Source organism: Apium graveolens, unplaced genomic scaffold (assembly GCF_009905375.1).
Source record: "Apium graveolens cultivar Ventura unplaced genomic scaffold, ASM990537v1 ctg5283, whole genome shotgun sequence".
NCBI classification, from domain to species: domain Eukaryota; kingdom Viridiplantae; phylum Streptophyta; class Magnoliopsida; order Apiales; family Apiaceae; genus Apium; species Apium graveolens.
The window spans coordinates 70,039-92,643 of NW_027418911.1; the positions used below are offsets into that span (position 1 = coordinate 70,039).

Sequence of the window (22,605 nt, forward strand, 5' to 3'; positions counted from 1 at the left end):
GTAATTTCTTAATTCCATTTAACATGAAACATATATCAACATCTCATACTAGCGGAGTTATCAAGTTTAATGCTATGTATTTGTAAAATATTAGTAATTGCTTGTTTCACGTGAAATGACTTATGTTATGCAGCTATTCCTGAGTCTTAATGATATGAAATATGATGTTAACATGATATCAGATCCTGATATCCCTGGTTACTGGAGGATCAAGCCCCCAATATTCTCAATAACTATTGAAAAGATTGATATTGTACTTTGGTGTGCCCAAAAATGGGACGAGATCCCGACTGGGATCCCCACTTAGTAATTGAAAATCGTAAGAATTTTCGTAATTAAAATTGCTGACTTTTAAAAAGGTAAAATTTTGAATTCGGAAATTGATGATTTTGTGCAAAGTAAAAATTTTAAATTTTATAAAATTACAAACTTTAACTACGAAGATTACAAGTTCTCATAATTCTCATTTTAAGAAGTTCTTATTTGAGCAAAATATATATATATATATATATTGAGATTATTTGAGCAAGATATCCCCACTTGTCCATGCATCAATATATTTTGATATGTGAATAATTTTTCATATGTTAAGTCTATACCTCATCAAGGTCTGTGTTCACCTTTTCAGCATTTGGCATATCTTTTTCTTCCAGAAAGGTATCTCCAAAATCAAAATTGTTTCCAACGTAGTAGTCTTGATATTTGTTCTACATGTGATAACACGTAAAGGAGAAAGATGAAGATAATCATGCAGAAATATATTGATATCTAAATAATTTTGCAAATATTAAGTCAGTTCCTCATCAAGGTTTGTGGGCACCTTGTCAGCATTTGGCATGTCTTTGTTTACCAGAAAGGCACCTCCAAAATCATAATTGTTTCCGACGTCGTAGTCTTGATTTTTGTTCTACAAGCGATAACACGTAAAAGAGAAAGATGAAGATATTCATGCACACTTGTAGAAATTTTAAATTCTAAGACAAGATGTATAGAAGAGAAAGAGCAGAACATAAATTTATGTTAATTTTACCTCAGCATCAGTTGATTCGTTTTTCTGCTCAGGGACAACAGAATCGATTTGAGGATATGCAAAATCTCTCTGTGAAACAAATGTACTATAAATTTAAAAGTCTTTTAATATATTGTTCTGGTTAAATTTGAAGATGAGAAGCTATTTCTGAGACACTCCTCAACAAACAATTAGTCCTCTGTGTATTTGCAGCAATGTATCAATATCTAAATAATTACCTCATCAAGGCTTATGTGCGCCTTGTCAGCATTTTGCATGTCTTTGTTTAGAAAGGCATCTCCAAAATTAAAACTGTTTCCGATGTAGTAGTCCTGATTGTTGTTCTACATGCGATAACACGTGAAGGAGAAATATGTACATAATCATGCAGAATATATCAATATCTAAATAATTCTACATATATTAAGTATATACCTCATCAAGGTCTGTTTGCACATTGTCAGCATTTGGCAAGTCTTTGTTAACCAGAAAGGCATCTCCAAAATCAAAATTGTTTCGTATGTAGAACTCTTGATTTTTATTCTACATGTGATAACACGTAAAGGAGAAAGATGAAAATAATTAGGCATATTTTGAAATTTAAATTGTAAACCTTAAGTTGTTTAGCAGAGACAGAGTAGAACATGAATTTATGTAAACTTAATATACCAAATCAGTTGACTGATAGGTACTTCCATAAACGGAAACGTTAATTTGATCAGCAGATCTGTATTGTTGCTCAGGGACAACATTATCAAATGTAGGAGATGCGAAATTTCTCTGTGAAGCAAATGTATTGTAAACTTCAAGTGCACCGCTAGTATAGTAGTTTTGTGGCTGTGTTTGTTTAGAAAAGCCATTCTGATTCATGTGAATCGGAGCCAAAGTTTGGACAGAATTAAATCCACTGCTAATCTTGTCACTGCTAGAAAATTCGGGTGTTTGTGGCTGGTACATCAGACTGGGATATGTACCGTTTGTTAGTCCACTTGGAGGAAAACCTGTAGCATTACAAATCAAATAGTTTTCACCCAAGCTCATTCATGTTAACAAATGCCTGACAGAATCGTGTCAACTGTTTAATTACCTGGACTGGTTAGTAGCTTAGATTGTCCGTAACCTAGTAGTTCCTTATGGCTGAGAAACGATGAGGACCACCTTTTCCCATTTTGGAGTGTTTTAAACAAGTCTGGATTTTGTTCTGCTTCAGACTGTTTCTCTTGGTCGATTCGGTACTTCTGCGAATATTAGAATAAAGAAGACATTAGAACAGCAAAATTAGAAATTCTCGTCACACAGAAGAAAAGGAGAAAAGAGGGGGAGGAACTAACTTGCAAGTGACTGGCTACTTGTTCCCTCCTCAGTCCAGGCACATTCATTACGGTAACAATGTTCCTCGGAATAGATCCTACAACAAAAATTCATCGCGGACAATTCAAGTATGTGAGACATAATCGACATCATTAAACTGTAGTGAAAGACATGTTAAAATGTAACATCTTACCTTGAGGCCCTAGATGCTGCACAGCTCTTACAAACTTGTCATGGAGAAAAGGTGTCCAATTAAGCTTGTTCTTTTTTGTTAGAAGAGCTTTGTCTTTCGGAACTCTGTTTTTGCCATGATTATGATCTTCATTATCAGTTATCTGAAGCTTTCGCTTCGATTTCTTTTCATATAACTTATTACCAGTGTCATCTTCATTGTCCTTAGCAGAACTATCATCAGATATTAAGTTTTTCCCTTTAGCTAGATTCTTTTTCCATTGGTTCACAAAATCCCATATTGATTTCAAGTCTTCTGTAGTAATGGGCTTAACTACGAAAAGGGAAGCTCCACTCTGACTTCCCTCGCATAGATTACTAGCTTCTCTGTCACCTGACATCACTAACAATAAAATTTCAAGAGTTTGATTAGTCTGTTGGTGAAGATCATTGAGGGAACTGTACAACTAAAATTGAGGAAAAAAACAATCAAAAAGATTGATACTAATCATCTGAAAAACTGATCTAAAAACCGAGCAACCGCCTTCTTAATATCGTTTACTATTGCATGAAAAATTTATTATGCGCTTCAAAAAAATTGCGGTAATAAAAAAAATACCTAACATAGCACTAGATAAAACTATTTTTCATAAAGCGCGGTTATATATTAATGAAATTTAAATTCAGTTATAGTGACACTCACATACAACCGGTAATTGAAAATCTTGATGAATCCATCTTTGTAGTTCAAACCCATCCATGCCTGGCATGTGGACATCAGATACCACCAGATCAAACTTAATGACTCCAGTCCGTAGGATGCGCAAAGCATCCAGAGGATCCTTGGCAGTCAATACTATGAGAAAACAAAACAAGAAAATATTAGACGCAACATCTGTTAAGTAACGAGCTCATTTAAAATCTAAAGATGTTAGAAAAAGGCATCTGATACTATATTCTAGAAAGATCAGTATGCCACATCAAAAGATTTGAGATGGTAATTTAAAAATCAGTCAAAATGAACCAAATCTTCTGCAATTTTTTTTATAATTTCCTCTTGTTTTTAACTCGTACAATTAAAATATGAATTATTAGCAGATTTTATAAACAAGAAATGAATAGAGTTTATATACATACCTCGATAGGCGCATCCCTTTAGCAAACTAGCAATAAGAGATAAGCAAGTTCTATCATCGTCCACCACCAAAATGGTCACCATTTTTTCCTTAGTACTTCCATTGTTAGAGCCATTGTTTTGATTATTTAACTTAGAAATCTCCATATCTCACAGTCGAAATGAATTGAAATGTATATGCAATAGTGATGGGACCAAAATTTCGAGACTGTATAGGCTAATATACAGATGTAAGTGTAATTTATCCAATGTGCCTAAATATATACCGCGTAGGGGATCTAGCTAGGGGCATTTAGGACATGACCAGCATTGTTGTAAATTATAATTAAATTGACTTTTTTTATATAATATCTTCCTTAAAAGTTAAGGAGTACGTCATAATTTCTCGATAAAGTAAAATATTATTGGGTTCGAACTTGCATTATAATAAAATTAGAATTTTATCATTATTTGAAATTGGATATGAATTTTAGAAAACGATACGTAAGTTAAAGTTTATCGTTTTTATGATTTTAAAATTGACTAACATAGACAAAATTCATATGTTCTGCTGGTACAGAAATTCATGACTATAAAAATACAAAATATACACAAAATTATTAAACTAAAAATATAGCATTCGCATACTCAACCTAATCACGGTGAAGTATGGGCTCGGCTTAATTGGTAAAATTTGGGCAAAATTGTTACTTGTTATCCTCCGGCGTATTGGCTGTGTGGGCAACTGACCCCACTGAAATTTGAAAAACAGAAATTTTGAATGTTCGAATTTAATTAGGAAAAAAGTTATAATAAATAAGTTTTACCTTTACTCCTTTGAAAATATAGATTTATAGTAATAAATTGTTATTTGACCCCATACCATTGTGCATTATGGTAGAATAGGTTCATTATAAATATTTTGTTAATATTTCTAAATTATTTTCTACATTCATCTTGGTCTTTACAAAATTTTTGAACTTGTGGCTCGAATTTCTAGCTACGCCAGTGGTTATGCTCAAGGTTATACTCTTAACAAACAATTGTAGTTATTGTAAATGGAAAGTGAAAGATTAAAAAATTCGTTTAGTGTAATAAATCGGGGTTTAAAATAAATTTTAATTTTTTTAATCAAGAAAATATTTATTGATAATTCTTTTTTCATATGAATTCTTTTTTCCTATTGATTTCGTGAAATGAAATTTGGATAAAGCTAAATTTCCAATAGTTGAGTTTTCGATATAAACAGGTGGAGGGTTAAAGATAAAGACAAGAGCACCTTCATTTTTCTTATAGAATAATCTCAAATTCATTATGTCATTTAATAGATGAGCAATACCTTTTTAACAATACCTTTTTATTAAAAAAAGTTATAAAAAGATGTTCAAACAATATCTTCTTAAAAATACTAAAATAAATATTAGATTGAATATATAAGTGTGATATGTATGGATTAGCTGAATCGAAGTTCTGTCCGCTTTTGGTTGACTATAAATTTCAAAGAATATTTGGTTCGAGGACCCACAAAAAAATACGATTTACGTTAATTAGTCCAAAACAATTAGCAAAAAAAGGTTATAAGCATTTCTAGTTCCTTGACAAGAAAAGGTTTAAAATGTTGCTCAGGTTCAAATCTCTTCAAAATATATTAAAGGAAATAAAAAAAAGAGAACTGAAATTCACACCACAGTATATATATATATATATACACGATAATTTTCAAATACAAACCAATTTTAGAATAAAAATTACAAACTAGTGATTGATATAGGTATAAGTAGTGATTATAAACTAGAGAAAATATAATATTTTAGCTAGTGTATTACTTCATTAGATGTAAAAATATATTGTGTTGATTATGTTGGGACTCCATAAAATAGTATTTTAGTGAGGTTATTATTTTATGGATTACAATTTATTTGAGGTTCATATATATATATATATGATAATGCTCTAAAGAGAACTTCTGAAACTGAAAACCGTAAGAATTTTCGTAATTAAAATTGCTGACTTTTAAAAAGGTAAAATTTTGAATTCAAAAATTGATGATTTTGTGCAAAGTAAAAATTTTAAATTTTATAAAATTACAAACTTTAGCTACGAAGATTACAAGTTCTCATAATTCTCATTTTAAGAAGTTCTTATTTGAGCAATATATATATATATATATATATGTATGTATATAAGCAATTGTTGAAATGAAAATAATTCTTATTATATAAGTAGAATGAAATCACAGCCATTTATTTTTTTCCCAAAGATTCATCCGATCCGTTTATTTTGTTATTAATTCAAAACCTTGAAGACATTTATATGGTCTAATTCATTTCAAGGTCACCATTTATTTCTATTCTTTCTCTCTATACTATTTCTCTCTCTAAGTTTTCTCTATCAATTTCCGCATCCCGTACATTCTCTATCTTTCTTACAATTTTTCTTTTTCGTGATTATCACTGAGCTCACTAAGTTCATATCTTGTTTCTTTTCATTTTTTGTAATCGATTGATTTCGTAGGTATTCTAAAGCACGATTACTTCAGATTTGTTGAAAATTTCTATGAATTAAGGTAATTACTTGCGTTTTTAAACTCTTTTTATGTGTTTCATACCTTTCAGTTGATTTAGTAGTTTAAATGTAAAATTTAATAGTTACTTTCACTGATTATTCGACTATTATTAGTGATTATGTGTTGTAGCTAACTTTGATTGTAGTGTGTTTGTAGTTTTATTTCTTATGTATTTTGAATTTGTAAGTTATTATTGGTATTTTTTTAGTGATTATAATTTTATGTGAATCAATGTCATTTGCTTATGTCTTAAGCCTTAACTGATTATTTGACTACGATTAGTGATAATGTAGTTATTAATTAATTTTACATGTGGTACATTTGTTATCATTGATGTTGCTTTTTTATTTGTAATTGTAAACAAGTGTATTGTTAGTGATTGTTGGTTAATTATGCTATATTAATATATTTAGTTTGTTATGACTGAATTTTTTATATGTTTTTAGGTTCCAGTTGCGGTGATTCGTCTCATATTAGCCGTTTAGTAGGTGATTATGTATCTAATGGCGGTAACAGTTTATCTGAAAGTGAGATTTCTGTTTCGCGTTTTAATATTTCACATGGTGGTCATAAGTATTACATTCCAAAGTATAGTGGTGATATTTCTAAACCAGAGGTTAATCAGAGTTTTGATAGTTTGGAAAAAGGTATTGAATTTTACAAGGAATATGGGAGGTTGTCTAGATTTAATGTGAGGTTGAATATTGAAATGAAAGATGATAGGGATGAAATAATTTTGAGAAAATATATTATTTGTGGGAGAGCTGGTTTTAATGATCTGCCTAGAAATTTAGATGAAAGTTCTAGTAAAATTGTTAAGCTGTAGGAGGACTGTTTCAGGGAGGTGCGGATGTAAAGCAATATGTGTTTTCAAACGTATTGATCCGACAAGTATGTTATTGCTGTGTTTGAGGAAAAACACAATCATCCGTTAGCTTCTGAAGAGGGTCTTCAATTTTTGAAAGCAAATAGAGAAATGACTAATCGTATGCGCTAACATGTTGTTGATACCGCTAAAGTGAATATTGGTACTAGTAAATCTTTTACTTTGATGAAGGAACAGGTTGGTGGTTATGGCAATATTGGTGCTTCGGTACATGATTTTCAGAATTTTAATAGAGATTTAAGGTGTTATGTTGGTGAGGCTGATGCACAGATATTGCTGGAAAAGTTTAAAGTTTTACATGAGACATGAGAATCATTTTATTATGCATATGATGTTGATTGTGAGGGTCATTTAACGAATCTTTTTTGGGCTGATACTACTGCTAGAAGAAATTATGAATTAAATGGAGATGTTGTATCCTTTGATGCTACATTTAATACAAATCGGTATATTTTCTACCATTTTAGGTTTTTTTTTTAAATTGTATGATTCTTTTTGACCATTTTGTGTTTATTTTAACAGGTATAACATGATCTTTGCTCCTTTTACCGGTGTGGATAAACATGATCTATGTGTCACATTTGCTGCATGTCTTCTTGTTAAGAAGGATAAGAGTCATTATACATGGGCGTTTCAGCATTTTTTGAAGCAATAAAGCATAATCATATTCTTATGGTTCTGACTAGTGTCATGCAATGAAAGCTGCTGTTCCTGAAGTTTTTAAAGCAACCAATGAATATCCTGCCACTAAGCATCGTTTATGCATGTGGCATATAATCCAGAAATCCCCTCTTAAGGTATGTTAGATGATAATTTTTAAATTTATTTTTTTATTTTGGTGATTTATTGCATTTGGTTGTTACTGTTTTTGTTAGATTGATTTATATTTTTTAACCAATACCATCTTCTTTGAAAATGATCACTGATTTCGCTTCTATAATATTATTTGTTGGTAATATTGATTTTCTTTGTTTGGCTTTTTTGGCTTCTTTTATTTATCGTTTTTAAGTTGTTGAAGTGATTTCAATGTTTGATTTTTGTATTTGCTGTAATTTATTTGTCAGCTTGGCAATCGATTGTGTAAGGAAACTGACTTTATGGAGAAGATGAAGAAATTTATCTGGTCTTCAACTATTGAGCCTGATGAGTTTGAATCAGGGTGGTTATCACTTATGAAAGAGTTTAAACTTGAATGGAACAAGTGGTTAGGAAAAATGTATTCGCTTAAAAAGTCTTGGATTCCTGCGTATTTTTGAGGTGAACCTGTGTTTGGGTAAATGAGAACTACCTCGCGGTCTAAGAGTGAGAATTTTTTCTTTAGTCAGTTTTATAGATAAGGGAGTACTTTTATGTGGATAAGCGGCGGAATGAAACTCGTAGATTAAACCATGAGTCCAATTCAAGCCTGCCAATTACTGTTTCAGAGTGGTTCATTGAAGATGATGCTACTGATTTGTTTACAAGAGCTATTTTTTATAAACTTCAAGATGAGATTATTTCTTCTTGTTTGAATATGCAAATCAAGAAAATGAGTGAAGAAATTGATGGCATTACTTGTTTGGAAATCAGAGATGTTAAAGTGAAAGATAAAATCTTTAAGGTAATTGTATGATATTTCATTAATTACATAGTATACTCTGTGTTGGTGATTATTACATTTGATTAAATTTTGCAGGTGAGTGTCAGCTATGATCATGATGTGTGTTCATGCAATAAGTTTTTTATGTGTGGTATTTCTGTGGTTTAAAACAAATTGGATTAGTTAAATTCCCCAAAAGTATGGTTTTCAATCGTTGGATGAAAATTGCTGAAAGTGGTAGTTCTTCAGTGTCTTTTGTTATTTCTGAAGATCATCTTAAAATACAAAAGGTTGCAGTCAAAGTTAGTCATATCAGGTTTGAATTCCGTAAAGTGGTTAACAAAGCTGGTACAGATTTAGATAAGCTGGATCATGTTCATTGGACAGTAAAGCAATTAAGTACTGATATGGATGATGGTGATGGTAGTGGAGGTGTTATGTTGAAAGCAGAGTTTATGGCAAATGTAGTTGGTCAGAAGCTGACACAAGATGTCAAGGTTAAAGTACCAAACATATGTAAAAATAAAGGGTCAGCCTTGAAGATATATATCAGTCTAAAAGAGAAGGCAATGAATAATGCAAATAAGAAGCCTCAGAAGGGTAAACAATGCAAAGCAACTGCTCATAACTACATGAAATGTCCATGAAAAAGAGAAAAGAAGTACAGTTCATGCAACTAGTATTCCAGATTATTTTTCCCTTCAAGGATTATGTCCTCTACCAAACTGCATTTTAATTTAAAGGTTTTTATTTTTGTACTTATGTTTTCATGGTTTTCTAAAAATGTCTTTTGATTTTGCGACTGCCTGATATTCGTAGAGTAACCAATGATTTCACCTTCTAGGAATACCGAAAAAGAAATAGTTGCATATGTATTCTAAAATTCGAAACACAAATACAAAGACATGAATTTTGCAAGTCATTATATTTGATGTGAAAATAATAATCAATAGAAGTATAGTTTAAAACTCATACGATGATTTTCCTAAAAATTTTTGAACAATAATTCTGAATTTTGTCATGCAAATATTCTAATATTTTGGATTAGCTATTGTTGTAATCTTGTGGCTTCTTGAGTTCAGTTTCCTCAATGTTACTATTACGCGTCTCACACTCTTATATCTTTAATAAATTAGAAAATTGATATTTAAGTACCAAACCATCTCAAGGAGCTTCTTGTGTATGTATTTTTAATATTTTTCATAAAAGTTACAATTTGAAAACATTTATTTAATTAGATGAAAAATATATTAAAAGTTTGGTCAACTATGGGGTTTTACTATTTGCACCACTTTTACTAAATATATTGATTTTTCTCAAATAGTTAACTCAATTGACACACCGTCTTTGCGTGCACGATCTACAGAGTGTCTCGAATTGCACGGAATCCACTACAACATTCGGGTATATTTTTAGGATGTGCAATAAAAAACCGGAGATGGCAGTTTTTAGGCAGTAAGCATTTTTGGTGATTACTCTTTGCATGACCTTGACTCCGATATTTTTGTTAAATCTAAAATTTAACATTTTAAGTTCAAATTTTAAAGAGGTCTTCCTCGCTGTATAGGTCATCAACTGTTCATGTTTCATAAGTTTTAAAAAAAATTGAGGGCCATGTTTATTCCCCTGTCAGTACCACGTAACAGTTTGGCTTTCTCGACATTGTTCACTAAAACGGACTTTTCTCCGAAACCGTAAATCACCTTGACACGATCTTTATATATTTACAAACTACGAAAGAAGTTTTTTACAGTTACGGCAAGTGGAATTCAAAATTACAAGTTTTACATTTCGTAAATCCCTAAACGCACACAAACATAACAACGGGTATATGCGTAACGATTCCCGAGTTTACTACGTGTTGGTTTTCTTAGTGTATGTGTTGGTGTTGGTTTTCTTGGGAATGTTTTTTATGGTATTTTTGGAGATTTGGAACTCTGCATCAAAATTGTGATGGTGGTAAATATCACAAGAAATTTCTTTCAATAACAAAAGACAGTTCATAATTTGTCAATCTTGGAAAAGCAATTCAGAAACAATAGAAATAAGCCTAAAAGATTTTTTAGAATTTCCGTGGATACACTGTTTCAAATTATCGACAATAACTTCTAATAGAGGTAAAAAGATTGAACAGAAACTCGCCTTTCTTCTCATTAATCGAAACTGTTTCAAGTTATCGACAATAACTTCTAATAGAGGTAAAAAGATTGAACAGAAACTCGCCTTTCTTCTCATTAATCGAAACTGTTACTATTAGAAACCTGAGCGAAAAAGACATAAACAACTCGATTCTATGAAAGTTTAGATGAATCTTCGATCTCATTAATCACAGATTTTATATCTGAAACTATAATATTAGGTGGTATGTTTTCATAAACCTAATTTTCACATAATATTTCTAGATAAATAATAAAATTGAAAAAATAAAGTAACATAATTGAAGTCTTAAAACCAATCGTCAGAGTATGAACTAAGCGAATCAATTATTCAAACCACAAGATTTTTCTTGTCATTACGCAATCGCTGCGAGCATAAATTTTTTTTTATCAAACCAATGGGGAAATAGTTCCAAATAGTTGATGCAAGTCCTCGAAAGTTGTTGTTGTCATTCAGAAAGCAACCACGCCCAAAAATCCTCGCTCATTCCCTAATAACATTTCACACGGGAATTATTAATTTAATTATGAGGTAAAAGTAAAATTGTATAGATATTTGTAGTTTAAAATTTGAAATGCTAAGCTACTACTGTAAGCTAGGATAATACCTGCTGATCATCATTAGACTGATGATTTCCTTTCGATTCAAAATGGGGAGTCCCAGTGTTGCATCCATTATCATGATACTATAATATTTGTCATATACAGGATTAATTAGTTTAGCATTGAAGATGAAAAGCTAAGAGACTCATGTTCAATTTTAACACCTGGTATTGTAATTTCTTAATTCCATTTAACATGAAACATATATTAACATCTAATACTAGCGGAGTTATCAAGTTTAATGCTATGTATTTGTAAAATATTAGTAATTGCTTGTTTCACGTGAAATGACTTATGTTATGCAGCTATTCCTGAGTCTTAATGATATGAAATATGATGTTAACATGATATCAGATCCTGATATCCCTGGTTACTGGAGGACTCAAGCGAGTCCCTCCTACCCCAATATTCTCAATAACTATTGAAAAGATTGATATTGTACTTTGGTGTGCCCAAAAATGGGACGAGATCCCCACTGGGATCCCCACTTAGTAATTGAAAATCGTAAGAACTTTCGTAATTAAAATTGCTGACTTTTAAAAAGGTAAAATTTTGAATTCGGAAATTGATGATTTTGTGCAAAGTAAAAATTTTAAATTTTATAAAATTACAAACTTTAACTACGAAGATTACAAGTTCTCATAATTCTCATTTTAAGAAGTTCTTATTTGAGCAATATATATATATATATATATATTGAGAATATTTGAGCAAGATATCCCCACTTGTCAATGCATCAATATATTTTGATATCTGAATAATTTTTCATATGTTAAGTCTATACCTCATCAAGGTCTGTGTTCACCTTTTCAGCATTTGGCATATCTTTTTCTTCCAGAAAGGTATCTCCAAAATCAAAATTGTTTCCAACGTAGTAGTCTTGATATTTGTTCTACATGTGATAACACGTAAAGGAGAAAGATGAAGATAATCATGCGGAAATATATTGATATCTAAATAATTTTGCAAATATTAAGTCAGTTCCTCATCAAGGTTTGTGGGCACCTTGTCAGCATTTGGCATGTCTTTGTTTACCAGAAAGGCACCTCCAAAATCATAATTGTTTCCGACGTCGTAGTCTTGATTTTTGTTCTACAAGCGATGACACGTAAAAGAGAAAGATGAAGATATTCATGCACACTTGTAGAAATTTTAAATTCTAAGACAAGATGTATAGAAGAGAAAGAGCAGAACATAAATTTATGTTAATTTTACCTCAGCATCAGTTGATTCGTTTTTCTGCTCAGGGACAACAGAATCGATTTGAGGATATGCAAAATCTCTCTGTGAAACAAATGTACTATAAATTTAAAAGTCTTTTAATATATTGTTCTGGTTAAATTTGAAGATGAGAAGCTATTTCTGAGACACTCCTCAACAAACAATTAGTCCTCTGTGTATTTGCAGCAATGTATCAATATCTAAATAATTACCTCATCAAGGCTTATGTGCGCCTTGTCAGCATTTTGCATGTCTTTGTTTAGAAAGGCATCTCCAAAATTAAAACTGTTTCCAATGTAGTAGTCCTGATTGTTGTTCTACATGCGATAACACGTGAAGGAGAAATATGTACATAATCATGCAGAATATATCAATATCTAAATAATTCTACATATATTAAGTATATACCTCATCAAGGTCTGTTTGCACATTGTCAGCATTTGGCAAGTCTTTGTTAACCAGAAAGGCATCTCCAAAATCAAAATTGTTTCGTATGTAGAACTCTTGATTTTTATTCTACATGTGATAACACGTAAAGGAGAAAGATGAAAATAATTAGGCATATTTTGAAATTTAAATTGTAAACCTTAAGTTGTTTAGCAGAGACAGAGTAGAACATGAATTTATGTAAACTTAATATACCAAATCAGTTGACTGATAGGTACTTCCATAAACGGAAACGTTAATTTGATCAGCAGATCTGTATTGTTGCTCAGGGACAACATTATCAAATGTAGGAGATGCGAAATTTCTCTGTGAAGCAAATGTATTGTAAACTTCAAGTGCACCGCTAGTATAGTAGTTTTGTGGCTGTGTTTGTTTAGAAAAGCCATTCTGATTCATGTGAATCGGAGCCAAAGTTTGGACAGAATTAAATCCACTGCTAATCTTGTCACTGCTAGAAAATTCGGGTGTTTGTGGCTGGTACATCAGACTGGGATATGTACCGTTTGTTAGTCCACTTGGAGGAAAACCTGTAGCATTACAAATCAAATAGTTTTCACCCAAGCTCATTCATGTTAACAAATGCCTGACAGAATCGTGTCAACTGTTTAATTACCTGGACTGGTTAGTAGCTTAGATTGTCCGTAACCTAGTAGTTCCTTATGGCTGAGAAACGATGAGGACCACCTTTTCCCATTTTGGAGTGTTTTAAACAAGTCTGGATTTTGTTCTGCTTCAGACTGTTTCTCTTGGTCGATTCGGTACTTCTGCGAATATTAGAATAAAGAAGACATTAGAACAGCAAAATTAGAAATTCTCGTCACACAGAAGAAAAGGAGAAAAGAGGGGGAGGAACTAACTTGCAAGTGACTGGCTACTTGTTCCCTCCTCAGTCCAGGCACATTCATTACGGTAACAATGTTCCTCGGAATAGATCCTACAACAAAAATTCATCGCGGACAATTCAAGTATGTGAGACATAATCGACATCATTAAACTGTAGTGAAAGACATGTTAAAATGTAACATCTTACCTTGAGGCCCTAGATGCTGCACAGCTCTTACAAACTTGTCATGGAGAAAAGGTGTCCAATTAAGCTTGTTCTTTTTTGTTAGAAGAGCTTTGTCTTTCGGAACTCTGTTTTTGCCATGATTATGATCTTCATTATCAGTTATCTGAAGCTTTCGCTTCGATTTCTTTTCATATAACTTATTACCAGTGTCATCTTCATTGTCCTTAGCAGAACTATCATCAGATATTAAGTTTTTCCCTTTAGCTAGATTCTTTTTCCATTGGTTCACAAAATCCCATATTGATTTCAAGTCTTCTGTAGTAATGGGCTTAACTACGAAAAGGGAAGCTCCACTCTGACTTCCCTCGCATAGATTACTAGCTTCTCTGTCACCTGACATCACTAACAATAAAATTTCAAGAGTTTGATTAGTCTGTTGGTGAAGATCATTGAGGGAACTGTACAACTAAAATTGAGGAAAAAAACAATCAAAAAGATTGATACTAATCATCTGAAAAACTGATCTAAAAACCGAGCAACCGCCTTCTTAATATCGTTTACTATTGCATGAAAAATTTATTATGCGCTTCAAAAAAATTGCGGTAATAAAAAAAATACCTAACATAGCACTAGATAAAACTATTTTTCATAAAGCGCGGTTATATATTAATGAAATTTAAATTCAGTTATAGTGACACTCACATACAACCGGTAATTGAAAATCTTGATGAATCCATCTTTGTAGTTCAAACCCATCCATGCCTGGCATGTGGACATCAGATACCACCAGATCAAACTTAATGACTCCAGTCCGTAGGATGCGCAAAGCATCCAGAGGATCCTTGGCAGTCAATACTATGAGAAAACAAAACAAGAAAATATTAGACGCAAAATCTGTTAAGTAACGAGCTCATTTAAAATCTAAAGATGTTAGAAAAAGTCCCTGACTGCATCTGATATTATATTCTAGAAAGATCAGTATGCCACATCAAAAGATTTGAGATGGTAATTTAAAAATCAGTCGGAATGAACGAAATCTTCTGCAATTTTTTTATAATTTCCTCTTGTTTTTAACTCGTACAATTAAAATATGAATTATTAGCAGATTTTATAAACAAGAAATGAATAGAGTTTATGTACTCACCTCGATAGGTGCATCCCTTTAGCAAACTAGCTATAAGAGATAAGCAGGTTCTATCATCGTCCACCACCAAAATGGTCACCACTTTTTCCTTAGTACTTCCATCGTTAGAGCCATTGTTTTGATTATTTAACTTAGAAATCTCCATATCTCACAGTCGAAATGAATCGAAATGTATATGCAATAGTGATGGACCTGAATTTCGAGAGAGTATAGGCTTATATACCGATGTAGGTGTAATTTATCCAATGTGCCTAAATATATACCATGTAGGACATGACCAACATTGTGATAAATTATAATTAAATTGTCTTTTTTTTATATAATATCTTCCTTAAAAAGTTAAAGAGTACGTCATAATTTCTCGATAAAGTAAAATATTATTGCGTTCGAACTCGCATTATAATAAAAATAGAATTTTATCATTATTTTAAATTGTATATGAATTTTAGAAAAAGATACGAAAGTTAAAGTTTATCGTTTTTATGATTTTAAAATTGACTAACATAGACAAAATTCATATTTATGAACTTATAAGCTGAGCTAACTCAGCGGAACCAAGGTCCCCAATACCTGGCATGGAGCCCGCCTAAGGAAATTCTACCAATAAGGAAAAGGTGCACACCCAGGAAACACATCTACATCTATATTATGATATTTTGATGTAAGCATTGTCCTCATTCACCCCAAAATGTAATTTTGCTCTCAATATAAATGAAAAACTCTACTTTAAGCGATCCATAGCTTGAACCAATTTCATTATGTTGTTCCTTTATTTGCTATCAAATTTAAACAAATGCAGCCCATGTGTACTCAAAGATTTTATAAAAAGGGTATAGAAATTTTATCCCACCCCAGGGAGAAAATTCTATCAAATTAAAAATTACCCCTACCCCAAGTCCTATAAAAGCTCAGCCCATGAGTATTCATAAAATCTTGATAAGTCAAAAATTTTTACCCCATCCCGGGGTCCGCAAAAACGCAGCCCATGTGTAATAAAGCTTCTATCAAATTGAAAATGACCCTATCCCGGGGTCCGCAAAACACATCCCATGTGTATTTATAAAATATTTTTCTATCAAGTTAAAAATTACCACTACCCGGGGTCCTATAAAAGCTCAGCCCATGAGTATTCATAAAATGTTGGTAAGTTAAAATTTTTTACCCCATCCCGGGGTCCGCTAAAAACACAGCCCATGTGTCCGCTAAAACACAGCCCATGTATCCAAGTCAGAAGTTCTAAACATGCAAATCAATATGAAGGAAACGAAGCATAATAACATTAAACTACCCCGGGGAAACACACCCCGGGGGGGGGGGCAACTCGAGATTCAAATTACAATCAAGTCTAAAAAGCCAAAAGGCTTAGTTTGGAAAGACTTAGGCTAAAAACAAGAAAATAGAAATTACATGCCAAAACATGGCAGAGTCTTCAAGCTTCAAACGGCAGAGTCGGCGGGAGGAGAAGGAGGTTGCTCTGGATTACCCTCTGGTACGGGAGGCTGTTCGACAAGTGGCGACCCGAAGAAAGAGGGAACATTGCTGGACGTCCCAACACCGGACTCCATTGCCCGGAGAGCTTCCTTTTCCTGCTCCAACCGGGTCTCCTCTTCTATATACTTCTCCAAGAAGACGTCTATTGTACCATGAGACTCTTCGCCGAGATACTTCGAAGCAACATTCCAGCAGATCTGGATCTTCTCCAGCGCTTTGTCATTTAGCTCTTCGAAGTACGCGGGATTGCCCCGGAACCCTGCCAGAACCTCCCGGGAGTGGGTCGGGCGGCAAGATCATCCCTCAATTTTTGATTTTCAGCCCTCATCTCCCGGACAGAAGCCTCAGCCCGGTCCTGCCTCTCCCGGATCTCGTCCAAAATCTTCTTACGACCAGCAGCCTCCATTGCACTCGCCTCCTTCAACTCCTGGATCTCCCGGGATAACCGCTCGGATTCAGTCTTATAGACCTCGGCAGCATCAGCCTTCGCCTGAAGGCTCCGGGTTATACAAACCAGTCCAACAACCCGGGAGTTAGACTGAAAGCATTATAAGTCATGATTAGGCAACACAAATACAAGAACACAAGAAGAAGGCAAGTAAGAAAAAGGCTTACAACAGTGATATCCTCCTGAAGCCCGACCAGGAAGTCGTCGAGGGGCTCCTTCTTGTATTTCTTCCTCTCCGCCGTGCTGGCATAATTCTCAAACAACTCCCTCCGGCGAGTCTCCGGGGTGAAACTTGAAAGCAGGGCGTTCAAAGTTTCCGGAGTGTCCGGGGCCAGATCAACAACAGACTTCTTTGAAACCGGGCCCTCAGACACATCATCACCTTTGTCCCCGGAACTCGCGGGGGCGCCCTTCCTCTTTCGAGGTACTGGAACTCTTATCACATCCCCCTGCTGCACGTCCTCGGCCCAGGGCTCGTTGATCACGATTGTTGTCCTCCCCGGGCGAGACGACGCCGCCTTCCGGGCCGCATCATCACCCTCTCCAACCTTCTTCTTCCCAACATCCACGCTCGTCATTCCCCCAATCCTTCGCAGCTTGGCCGACAGATCTTTAAGTTGGGCAGACATATTGGGGGATTAGGGAATCAACTTCGGAATACCTGAAAAGGAAAACAACAAAATATCAGTCCCGGATACAAGTACTCAATAAAAGTTACGGTATCAAAATAAAACTAAGGCAATAGACTTACATCCAGCAGCATGCATATTTTCATTGCTAGTGAAATAGTCCCAGGTCCACTGCGTTCCAAGTGCCCCACAGAAGGCATAAACCATCGTGAGAGCTGCTTGCCCGAGCCACTGGACCGGAAACCTATCTGTTTTAATTTCAAGTTTATGGAGTGGCATGAACTCCAGATCCCCACCCCGGACAAAAATGAACTCTCGGTGCCATCCCTTAAGCGACGTCAACATACTAACCGGGAGAACCATCTTATCAGAGGGGTACCCACAATCCTCTATCCTAAATATGAACTCGTAAATCGGCCGAGCGGTGGATCTCTTAATTTTAAAAATATGATGAAAAAGTTTGAAGATGGGGGGGTAATTTTTGGCATGGCAGCAAGCTAAGAACCAGCTGATCCATTTCACCGAATTCGGGGCTAGCTGAGTAAAAGGGATACCATAAACATCCCGGCATAGGGATTTGGTGAACTGATGTAATCCAAGGCGCATGCCCCGGAGATGCTCTAATGGAATACCAACCCATCCCCCCTCCGGTCGATGGTATACCCTTTCATGCTCCTCAGGCCATCTCCACTGATATGTGTCATCAATGTTAAAGGCAAGTCTAAGGGCGCCATCTACCTCGGCGTCCGTGTATTTCTCTTGGACCTCTTTATGAACTGCCCCACACTCATACCTAGTCCCTGGGGCGGTGAAGAATTTCCTATTCATCTCATCCTCATTATAAGGCTCCCGACCTCCCAAACCATCCGGGCCCCCATATGTCTCAGATAAATCTCTGTAATAAAAGCTCAGGGTCTTGGGGTTCACTCTGCACTAGACAAAGTATTCATCTAAATCCTCCCATGACCCATCCGGATTCGATAGGGTACCCCCGGGACCTAATACTAGGGTCTGAGCTAAAACTTGTTGAGGCTGGTCAACCCGGGGAGGCATCTCTACTAAACTACAGCTAGAAGAGGAAGATGGGTAGAAGGAGTTAAGTTCACCTAACCCGACAGGACGCTCGGGATACCGGTTCCTAAGAGTAGCAATACGTTTAAAACAGCTACCTGGCATATACTATACGTGTCTATATAAACGCACCCCGGAGTCAATGCCAAACCCGAACCCAACAACAAAAAAAGACAAAAAACAGAAAAAGTTTAGAAACAAATCATGTACGTATCTTACCCCAAAAACAAGATCTACAACATATACATACATATACAACCAAAAAACACACCCCGGGCTCTTTAACTTTTTACACTACTAAAAACCCACTTTTTCGCATAAAAAACTACCAAAATCCATGTTATTTACACAAATGAGACACAAAGCCATTGGAAAAGCTACGCAAAAACTACACTACAAAGATTCAAGGCCAAAACATCAAGGCGGTCATGAAATACGAGCAAGAAATGCAAAGTGGCGAAGCAAAAACTCTCGCAAAATAACTACATGCATTGCAAAAACATAAGGAAAAAGTGAAAAAGGAAGCAAAAGAATCGAGATACTTACAAATGGGCAGGAGAAAGAAATGTGGCTTCAACAAGAAATGCTCCGAAAAATCTCTGAAAATCTCTCTTGGCTCTCTCTGTGGAAGTGTTTGCGTAAAATAAAAATGGAGAGAAAATGCAAGTATTTATAGAGGGATGAGAGAAGAGATGAACGGTTTTGTGATTAAGGGAACCGTCAGGGCCACGTGGCAACCCTGATTGGCGTCAATTTAATAACCGCAGCAATTATTACCACTACTGCAATCATGTCACGGTGCGTCTTTTTAGGAAAATAAGGGGGGGGGGAAAATTGTACACTCAAAAGATACGCATAAAAAGTGTATATCTCTGACCCCGGCTGGAATCCCAACAGCCGCCTGGCATCCCGGATTTGCAGGGACAGCTTTTCAGAGTCTAGTTAAATCAAATGTCAGGAGTGTACTTGCCCACAAAACCGTGCCCAAAATTTGAACTCAAAATCAAATGACTAACCAAGTCAACCCCGGAGTCTCATCCCCATTTGACCCCGGGGCTAGGGGGCAATAAATCAAACAACCCCCAAAATTTTCCAAAGTATTTCAATGACTCTCACCTTGAACTCAAGTCAAATGACTAACCAAGTCAACCCCGGAGTCTCATCGCCATGTGACCCCGGGCTTAGGGGGCAATGAATCAAACAACCCCCAAAATTTTCCAAAGTATTTCAAGGAATCTCACCTTGAACTCAAGTCAAATGACTAACCAAATCAACCCCGGAGTCTCATCCCCATGTGACCCCGGGGTTAGGGGGCAGCAAATCAAACAACCCCCAAAATTTTACAAAGGCGCCGCGGCACAAAGGCAATTACTCTACTCCCCCATCCGGGTAAACCCGCATAAGGGAGTGGGGGTAAATGATAACCCATAACAATTCAGGCACAAGTGAAGAGGCCCAGGGCCTAAATACAAGACCCCAGGACACGTGGCGACATCACCACCGTCCAGGCCCCAGAGATCCTGAACAATCCTACGGTCCGGATCTGGCAGTACTCTGACGGATTCAGCATTAACCTTGAGGAGCCCAGGACACGTGGCAGCATCGCCACCGTCCAGGTATCCGGGATCCAAGACGTTCCTACGGTCCGGATATGGTAGTATTCTGACGCATCCCAGGCGTCCAGCTGCCCTACAGTCCAAAAGGCCAACCTACGGTCCAGATTAAAAGGGACAAACCCCTAAACCTTAGTAGGAGGCCTATAAAAGGAAGAATAGAAGGAAGGTTACAGGTTACAATCTTACATACTCTCTCCCTCACCTATACTTACATGTACACACGTACTCCTCACAAATATATTCGCATAATCCCAACTTTTCCCTCCTTCTCCTTAAAACCCCTTTCTCATTCTCACACCGGGGGTGCCGCGGGGACGCTACCCCCCTCCGGTTCTGTTTTGTAGGTTTCCACCCTACAACTACACTGCACGCCGCCGCCGTCGTAGTCCAAAAGGAGTTTGAGTCCGGGCCCAGCAAGGAGAAGGCCCCGGGGTGATCTGGGATTATCAAGCTCATTCATGTTAACAAATGCCTGACAGAATCGTGTCAACTATTTAATTACCTGGACTGGTTAATAGCTTAGATTGTCCGTAACCTAGTAGTGCCTTATGGCTGAGAAATAATGAGGACCACCTTTTCCCATTTTGGAGTGTTTTAAACAAGTCTGGATTTTGTTCTGCTTCAGACTTCAGACTGTTTCTCTTGGTCGATTCGGTACTTCTGCGAATATTAGAATAAAGAAGACATTAGAACAGCAAAATTAGAAATTCTCGTCAGACAGAAGAAAAGGAGAAAAGAGGGGGGATAAACTAACTTGCAAGTGACTGGCTACTTGTTCCCTCCTCAGTCCAGGCACATTCATTACGGTAACAATGTTCCTCGGAATAGATCCTACAATAAAAATTCATCGCGGACAATTCAAGTATGTGAGACATAATCAACATCATTAAATTGTAGTGAAAGACTTGTTAAAATGTAACATCTTACCTTGAGGCCCTAGATGCTGCACAGCTCTTACAAACTTGTCATGGAGAAAAGGTGTCCAATTAAGCTTGTTCTTTTTTGTTAGAAGAGCTTTGTCTTTCAGAACTCTGTTTTTGCCATGATTATGATCTTCATTATCAGTTATCTGAAGCTTTCGCTTCGATAACTTTTCATATAACTTATTACCAGTGTCATCTTCATTGTCCTTAGCAGAACTATCATCAGATATTAAGTTTTTCCCTTTAGCTAGATTCTTTTTCCATTGGTTCACAAAATCCCATATTGATTTCAAGTCTTCTGTAGTAATGGGCTTAGATACGAAAAGGGAAGCTCCACCTGACTTCCCTCGCATAGATTATTAGCTTCTTTGTCACCTGACATCACTAACAATAAAATTTCAAGAGTTTGATTAGTGTATTGGTGAAGATCATTGAGGGAACTGTACAACTAAAATTGAGGAAAAAAATCCAAAAGATTGATACTAATCATTTGAAAAACTGATCTAAAAACCGAGGAATCGCCTTCTTAATATCGTTTACTATTGCATAAAAAATTTATTATGCGGTTCAAAAAAATTGCGGTAATCAAAAAAATACCTAACATAGCACTAGATAAAACTATTTTTCATAAAGTGCGGTTATATATTAATGAAATTTAAATTCAGTTATAATGACACTCACATACAACCGGTAATTGAAAATCTTGATGAATCCTTTTTTGTAGTTCAAACCCATCCATGCCTGGCATGTGGACATCATATACCACCAGATCAAACTTAATGACTCCAGTCCGTAGGATGCACAAAGCATCCAGAGGATCCTTGGCAGTCAATACTATGAGAAAACAAAACAAGAAAATATTAGACGCAACATCTGTTAAGTAACGAGCTCATTTAAAATATAAAGATGTTAGAAAAAGGCATCTGGTACTATATTCTAGAAAGATCAGTATGCCACATCAAAAGATTTGAGATGGTAATTTAAAAATTAGTCAAAATGAACCAAATCTTCTGCAATTTTTTTATAATTTCCTCTTGTTTTTAACTCGTACAATTAAAATATGAATTATTAGCAGATTTTATAAACAAGAAATGAATAGAGTTTATATACATACCTCGATAGGCACATCCCTTTAGCAAACTAGCAATAAGAGATAAGCAGGTTCTATCATCGTCCACCACCAAAATGGTCACCATTTTTTCCTTAGTACT

General features: G+C 35.2%; 1 long non-coding RNA gene across 1 annotated transcript; it reads right to left on the minus strand.

Annotated features, from left to right (window-relative positions):
- Positions 1–1,030: 1,030 nt before the first annotated feature.
- Positions 1,031–1,399, minus strand: LOC141702567 (uncharacterized). Its single transcript, XR_012567184.1, has 2 exons — positions 1,249–1,399; positions 1,031–1,099 (listed from the first exon to the last, which is right to left on the minus strand). It is a non-coding gene; the product is annotated as an uncharacterized LOC141702567 (long non-coding RNA).
- Between the last annotated feature and the right edge of the window lie 21,206 nt (positions 1,400–22,605).